General features: G+C 44.1%; 1 pseudogene; it reads left to right on the top strand.

Moving 5' to 3' along the window:
• The first annotated feature begins 2,257 nt into the window (after positions 1 to 2,257).
• On the top strand, positions 2,258 to 2,321 carry LOC121278530 (annotated as a pseudogene).
• The last annotated feature ends 6,018 nt before the right edge of the window (positions 2,322 to 8,339 follow it).

Below are 8,339 nucleotides of genomic sequence, written 5' to 3' on the forward strand. Positions count from 1 at the left end.
TTCCCCACGTCCTCTCTATCCAGGCCTTTCAGTATTCTGTAAGTTTCAATCAGATCCCTCCTCATCCTTCTAAGCTCCATCGTGTATAGACCCAGAGTCCTCAAAAGTTCCTCATATGTTAAGCCTTTCATACCTGGGATCATTATCGTGAACATCCTTTGGATCCTTTCCAGGGTCAGCACATCCTTCCTGAGATACGGGGCCCAAAATTGCTCACAATAGTCTAAATGTGGTCTGACTAGAGCCTTATAAAGCCTCAGCAGCACATCCCTGCTTTTATATTCTAGTCTTCTCGAAATAAATGCCAACATTTCATTTGCCTTCCTAACTACTGACTCAATCTGCAAGTTAACCTTAAGAGAATCCTGGACTAGGATTCCCAATTCCCTTTGCACTCCAGATTTCTGAATTCTCTCCCCATTTAGAAAATAGTCCATGCCTCTATTCTTCCTACCAAAGTGCACGATCTCACATTTCCCCACGTTGTATTCCATCTGCCACTTTGCCCATTCTCATAACCTGTCCAAATCCTTCTGCAGCCTCCTCGCCTCCTCAATACTACTTGTCCCTCCACCTATCTTTGTATCATCTGCAAACTTAGCCAGGATGTCCTCAGTTCCTTCATCTAGATCATTAATGTATAAAGTGGTCCCAACACTGACCCCTGCAGAACTCCACTAGTCACCGGCCGACATCCTGAGAAGGACCCCCTTATCCCCACTTCTGCCTCCTGCCAGACAGCCAATCTTCTATCCATGTTAGTATCTTGCCTCTAACACCATGGGCTCTTATTAAGCAGCCTCCCATAAACATTTTAGGGCCACGAAGAACAATTTAAAATATGTCATGTGATCTAAACAGGTTTACTGACTGACGATGTGGCCGCCATGTGATTTTACAGTAAAGATGATCTATTTTCTTGTTCTGGGTACAAATAGTGAAATGTATAAATGGGTATTTTCAGACGCTTTATCATCGTCAGTGGGTGGTAGGAAAATGGGAGACAGATCCAAGTGTGCTGCAAGTCAGATCTAAAAGCAGCACGTTTCGCGATACATCCTAAAGTGATATATACCTTGGGTAATTGTTTACAAGGTGTCAGTGAGTGTGCATTGAGATCCCTCCCAAAGCCCATAAAGATAACACGCATCGACCCTGCCTTTCACACACCAGCAGCGTCCTCTGCTAATAGCAATGTGGACCGCAAACTTTGCCTCATCTTTATTTGCCTCCTTATCTCACACTGGGTAAGACACGACCAGAAAACATTCTTAACAGATCACGTCAATTGCAATCTAGTTTGATCCATCCAACCGCCCAAGAGAGAGAGAAAAAGCTTCAGCTGATGCAAAATGGATGTGTGAGCACAGCGTAACTTACTGTCATGGGTTTGCAATAACATGGGGGAGGGGAGCGATGGATCAGTGCAAATTGTATGCGGTTAGCCTGGACTTTGAGGTGCCCACCGTGCAGCCAGAGTCTGCTCAAAACACCGACCTCAATCTCCAAACAATCCTTTCTGAATGTCAAATACAACAGAATTGTTTATTATCTCTGGGGAACTCGGTCTGATCGTGTTCTCCACAGTAAACTTCATTCCAGTTAATGAAGAGTTTTTCCACGCTGAATATACATCTTATATTAGTACCTCCAGCACGAATACATAGGAAACAAAACAAAACAGAATTACCTGGAAAAACTCAGCAGGTCTGGCAGCATCGGCGGAGAGGAAAAGAGTTGACGTTTCGAGTCCTCATGACCCTTCGACAGAACTGCTGCCAGACCTGCTGAGTTTTTCCAGGTAATTCTGTTTTTGTTTTCGATTTCCAGCATCCGCAGTTTTTTTGTTTTTATATTTATTACGAATACATAGGATTCTGGCTTGTAGAATTATTTACCATTGCTGTTTTTTCTAAAACCATTGAGTCAAGAGAAATGAGGATTTTTTAAAAATGTAACATAAAGGAATTTCACATTATGGAAGATTTCTACCAGGTCGCGATTGTTTAAGATTGGACTCTGGTGAGTGTTCAGCAAAATGGTACTGGGAGGGGATCGAGGCCACTATATAACAATCTGGAAGTAAATAAACTTAATAATGTATCAAGACTGTGACATGTACAAATCAATGTATCAAACGAGGCTGAAGCGTGATATCTGCGACAGGCAAATTTTAATTAAGATGAATCTGTTGATGGTACAATCTATGATGAGGTCCTCGCAGTTACCACGGCATTAGCAATTGGTGTAAGTGCTCCAGAAGATTAGCATGGCCGCTGCACAAGGATGACATACAAATTCGTGAAGTGGAAAAAAACAATTGATGTAAATTGTGTAAAGTGATTCACACACTCCACCAAACTGGGTTTAATGCCATTGCTTGGCTTCTGTTCTTTTTCTTGGCTGTGTGATGGGTGGGGAGCAAAATGAAGCAGCGCACAGGCCCCCTCCAACTCTAAATCCGCCACTGGCCCAAGCCTGAATGTTGTCCAGGTCTTGCTGCATATGGACGCGAACTGCTTCTGGATCTGAGGAGTGGTGAATGGTGCTGAACATTGTGCAGTCATCAGTGAACAGCCCCACTTCTGATCTTATGATGGAGGGAAGGTCTGAAGGAGAATTTGGTCTGTAATAGTGTGGCTCTTTAACTTAGTTTAACCACAGGTTATGTCTGAACATTTCCTTCAGTAGCTCAGGGTGAAATCAAATTAATATCACAAGTGATATTGGAATTGAAAATCAGTAAATGGCAGACTAGCTAAATATTTGTTTTGCATCAGTCTTTATAGAAAATGAGGATAAAGTGCCAGAGTTAGAAAAGAAAACTGAAAATAAATAAAGGGAAGGAACTAATTAGATTTAACGTAAGTTAAAAAGTGGTAATGGAGAAAATAAATACTTGGATCCTCAGCATGTGATGGTATCCCTCCAGGCTATTAAAGGAACTATGTAAATAAACTGTAGATGTGTTAGTCATGATCTTCCAGAATTCTCATGATTGGAAAATTGTCAAGATTGCTCCGTTATTTAAGAAAGGTGGGAAAGATAAACTAGGAAATTATAGACCTTTTAGTCTCGTGTCTGTTGGAGAGAAGTTACTCGTCCTAATCCATGCCTTTGTTACCTCTAGACTTGAATATTCGAATGCTTTCCTGAACTAATTCCCATCTTTCACTCTCCATATTGGCGCTCCTGTTTCACAAATAAACTGGTTTATTGCGGATATTTGGAGAGTAGCAGCCCCAGAATATTATGCACCTTAGGACCTTTCACTATTTTACTCACATTGTAAGGATTCGCAATTTTCCCATCACTAACCCTTATCTTGGTTCTGAAAGTGTCTGTTGACAATGCTGATAAAGGATCCTCTGTTGATCATTTTGAAATATTTTAATGGAAACATACCCAAAGAGCTGTTTCTATGCCACTCCTGACTGGAAGGTGGGCTGGCAAATAATTTACCTGTAGGCCTCTACCAATTTTCTTCTTGCCTTTGAGGTTACGTCGAGCACGGTGATTGACCAAGTCAAGGTGGTGTGTGACCTAGAAGAAAATTAGGTGCCTTTCTTGGTAGCGGTGTTCTCATGTTTCTGTTGCCCTCATTCTTCCAGTTACTGGAGGTAGTGGTTTAAAAGGTGCTTTGAAGGAGCAATGATTGATGCAGTGCATCTTGTTGATATTACACACCGTGTTGGTGGTGGAGGGAGTGAATGTTGAAGGTGGTGGATGGGGTGCCAGTCAAGTGGTCTGCTTTGTCCTGGATGGCACAGAGCTTCTTGAGTGTTGTTGGATCTGCACACATCCAGGAAAGTTGAGAGTGTTTCATTATGCTCTTGACTTGTGCCTTGTAGATGATGGACAGACTTTAGAGAGTCAGGTGATGTGATGCTCGCCACAGAATTCCCAGCCTTTGGCGTGGAGTAGCCATAGTATTTTTGTGGCTGCTCCAGTTAAGTTTCTGGTAAGTAGTAACCCTGGGATGTTGATAGTGAGGGATTCAGCAATAGTAATGACACTGAATGTCATGGGGACATAGTTAGATTCTCTCTTGTTTGAGATGGTCATTGGCTGATATGTGTGGTGTGGCTGTTACTTGCCACTCATCATCCCAAGCCTGAATGTTGTTCATGTCTTGCTGCATGCGGACAGCAGTGTCTGAGAGCTTATGAGCAGAACTGAACATAGTGCAGTCATTAGCAAACATCCTGGGCTGGATTTTACATCCAGCATGTGGAGCCCGTAGTAGATGTGGAAGTGGGTATAACATCCGTTCCTGTTCAGTCCCTTATGATTTAACATCTTGTTGGGACCTTAATTACCTTAAGGGGAGACTTCAGCCCCCACCTGGGAAAGAAGTCTCACCCCCAAGAGCTGCTGGCCAATCAGATGGCTAGCAGCTCCTTGATTCAAGCAGCACCACTGGGAGTGGTGGTCATTGTTGGGTCTGCAACCCATCCCCAGCAATATTCGTCATTGGATGCAAGTTAAGTGATGGGGGTTGGTTCTCACTAGGGCAAGTTGGTTAGGCACCAGGAAAGGCATCTATGGACCCCCCCCTGCCTGCAAGCCTGCCTCAGAGTGTAAGATCCTGCCCCCTATCTTCTGGCCTAATGATGGAGGCAAGGTCATTGACGAAGCAACTGAAGATGGTTGGGCCCAGGACGCTGCTCTGAGGAACTCCTGCAGCAATGTCCTCGGGCTGAGGGGATTGGCCTCCAACAACTATCACCTTCCTTATGCTAGATTTGGCCTCCTTTGGCTGAATTACTCTGAAAAATACAGCACAACCCAACAGAGACCCCAAGCCATTGTGTTTAACAATTTGAAGGTTAAATAAGAAAGAAACAAACACCTTGTATTAACGCCTTACCATGTAAAACATCTGAAAATGCTTCATACAAGTTTTATAATGCAATGTAGCCAAACCATCAGATACCGCTGTCCACATGCAGCAAGCCATGAACAATATTCAGCCTTGGGATGGTAAGTGGCAAGTAACAGCCACATCACAAATGTGTCAGCCAATGACCATCTCAAACAAGAGAGAATCTATCTATGTCCCCATGATATTCAGTGTCATTACTATTGCTGAATCCCCCACTATCAACACCCTGGGGGTTACCATTTACCAGAAACTTAACTGGAGCAGCCACAAAAATACTATGGCTACTCCATGCCAAAGGCTGGGAATTCTGTGGCGAGTGTCTCATCACCTGACTCCCCAAAGCCTTTCCATCATCTACAAGGCACAAGTCAAGAGTATAATGAAATACTCTCAACTTTCCTGGATGTGTGCTGATCCAACAACACTCAAGAAGCTCAATACCATCCAGAACAAAGCAGACCACTTAATTAGCACCCCATCCACCACTTTCAACATTCACTCCCTCCACCACCAACACACAGTGGCAGCGGTATGTACTATCAACAAGATGCACTGCATCAATCATTGCTCCTTCAAAGCACCTTTCAAACCCACTACCTCCAGCAGCTGGAAGAATAAGGGCAGCAGAAACCTGGGAACACCACTACCAGGATAGGCACCTAGTTTTCTTCTAGGTCACACACCACCCTGACTTGGAAATATATCACTGGGTGGAATCGTCCCAGATCTGCACTGAGTGTGATAGTGATGGGAAAAAAGACGTTTTAACCGTTGACCGCAATCATCCCCTTCCCGCCGCATTAATCATGCATTCCCGGGAAACACACCATTTCGCTGGCAGGAGGCCTCCACTTCCTCATGCCAGTGCCATATTTGAAGTGCAGGTGCACGCACACCTCTCAGTGCTTCCAGCCCAGGACTGCTGCACAGAAGGCATGGCCCCAAAAGGCAAGGAGACTGCAGCCCCCCCCGATTCAGTGACGCATCCCCTGGGACGCCTTCTGGACACCGTTGGAGCCAACCACGATGCCCTCTAACCCTGCTCTGGCCGCAGGAGGCCCATCAATGTCACCACTCCAGCTTGGGAGGTGGTGGCAGTGGTGGTCAGTGCCAATGCCGCACAGAAGTGGTTCACCATCCAGTGCAGAAAGAGGATGATTGATCTCATCTGTGCTGCCAGGGTATGGCAACATCTCATCACTCTAAACTGACACACTCACAAGCCCATCACACACCCAATGACATCTCAATCCCTGCCAGCTCAAGGGACATCCCTGCTCACTCTCTCACACACACCCTCACATCTCCACTTAGACTCATCTCCTCTGGAGACTGCCTCCTCAGCCCTCACCCTCTTGAGGCCACTTGCACAGATCAACATGTGTCCCCACACACATCCTGGGATACCCTCCTGTCCCCAGTAATGCCCTAGCCCTGCAGCCTCTTCCCTTGCCTGAGGACACCGCTCCCCCTTCCCCAAGCAAGCCCTAGCCCTGCAGCCATTGAAAAGCCTCCTCTGCCTTATGGTTGGACTGATAAATAGAGACCTGCCCTTAAGCCCCCCTAAAAGTGATGTGGTGCTGCCTGTGAAGCCTGGCACTGATGACTGCGAGTGCTGCCCAAAGCAAGGTGGGCAAACAAACCTCAAAGTCTTGAGTGAAGTGCAGCCCAGCAGGTGCACATCGCTTATGTTCACTTGTGAAACACACCGATGTGCCCAGATGATCCAGTGTGGGGTGTTGATTCCCACGAGCAGGACTTATAATGATATGCAGATGTATTGAAATGACGTTCCTGACGCCTGGCAGCAGGAAACGTGGCCTGCCATTGACAGGCAGAGCGGACGTTCGCAATCTAGTTTCACGATGGTGTGAACCAATTTTTGGCCTTCCCGCCATATTGTCCGCTCACTCCGGCCATGATTTCCGACGCCAATGGGGACGGACAATTCTGCTCACTGTTTCTTCACTGTCACGGGGTCAAAATCCTGGAACCCTTTCTCTAACAGCATTGTGGATGTATCTACACCACAAGGACTGCAACAGTTAAAGAAGGTGGCTCACATCTATCTTCTGAAGGACAATTAAAGATGGGGAAAAGGTTCTGGCTTTGCCAGCGATGTTCGCATCCCAGGGGCAAGTAAATAGGATTGAGGAATTTCAAGGCAAGTTGCGTCTAAGGCAAATTTAGTTTCCATGATCTTTTTGCATTGCTTTAAAAAAAACATTGCACAGGAAGACAGGCCTTTTCATAAAACCTCACACACACCCAGATCAAGTTAATTACCAGAAAGAGTTTAAGCTAACTGTGCCTGCGTGCAAACCTTTGAAACGGCTCATAAAGTTAAGATTTTCTTTAGATGAAGGACACTAACAGATATACTTTAAAAGCTTTGAAATTTTTTTACATTTACTGAGAAATTGACTGCAGTACACTAATGTAACTAATAGCATAATTTTAAAAAGTCATTTTCAGTTCTTTAAAAATTGGGTTACTCACAGCTCTTGAAATAGACACTCTGATTTAAAAAAGCGTATTCTTTTTGATAAGCTCACTTGCAGTGTATTAATAAAACTGCAACAAGGTACCTCTCTTAAATAGATCAAGGAATATTATGAATGCAATTTTCTTTTTATGTTACATTTTGAAACACTGTCCAGTAGCGCTGGTTCATGGAAGATTTTATGCTTTGTGATATGCAAATAAGTTTGAGCAGAAACTTGAGCAAAAATCAAATTCTGAAAACAAGCAGAATTTTAGCGCAGATTGCCGATTGCATCTAAAGCATAACCTCCGTTTTTGGTTTCTAAAAATGAACCAACAGAGGAAACCTTTGGCCCATCAAGTTTATTTTGCACAGATTACCCTTCACAGCATTTAACTGCCTCAAGAAGGATCTCATTTGCCTCTGTTATCCGACCCACAATACCATTCCCAAGTATTACTCACACTTTGCATGTATATGTCCTGTCTGAAATTACTCTTTTCACAAGATAACAAGATAATCATGAATGAAATGAAATTTTTCCCCTTTTTTGTTGTTGGAATGTGATCAATGCCGACAAGGACACACCAATTGTCCATCACCAATTGTCCAGAGAAATTTGTAGTGAGCCATCAACATGAACCCCAGCAGTCATTGGAGTAACGGTGCAGTCACAATGACATTTGGTAGGGATTCTTCAATTTTGGCCAAGCCATGATGAAGGGGCAGCATAATAAATGCAGAAATGACACCAAATTGGATAGAATAGACCTTTATTTCATGCACAAGAATTAAGACATTTCAATATTAAAGCAGCAATTTACAGAGAAGTTAAATGATATTACCCTGCTCATCCTCTGGGTACAGCAAATAGTCTAGCTGGCTCCATCCAGTGTGGCATCTTGACCTCTACAACTAGAAGCTGCTTAATCTGTGTTATCATAACCCTTTCAGTCATGTGATTCCTGA

Source organism: Carcharodon carcharias, chromosome 5 (genome assembly GCF_017639515.1).
Source record: "Carcharodon carcharias isolate sCarCar2 chromosome 5, sCarCar2.pri, whole genome shotgun sequence".
NCBI classification, from domain to species: Eukaryota; Metazoa; Chordata; class Chondrichthyes; order Lamniformes; family Lamnidae; genus Carcharodon; species Carcharodon carcharias.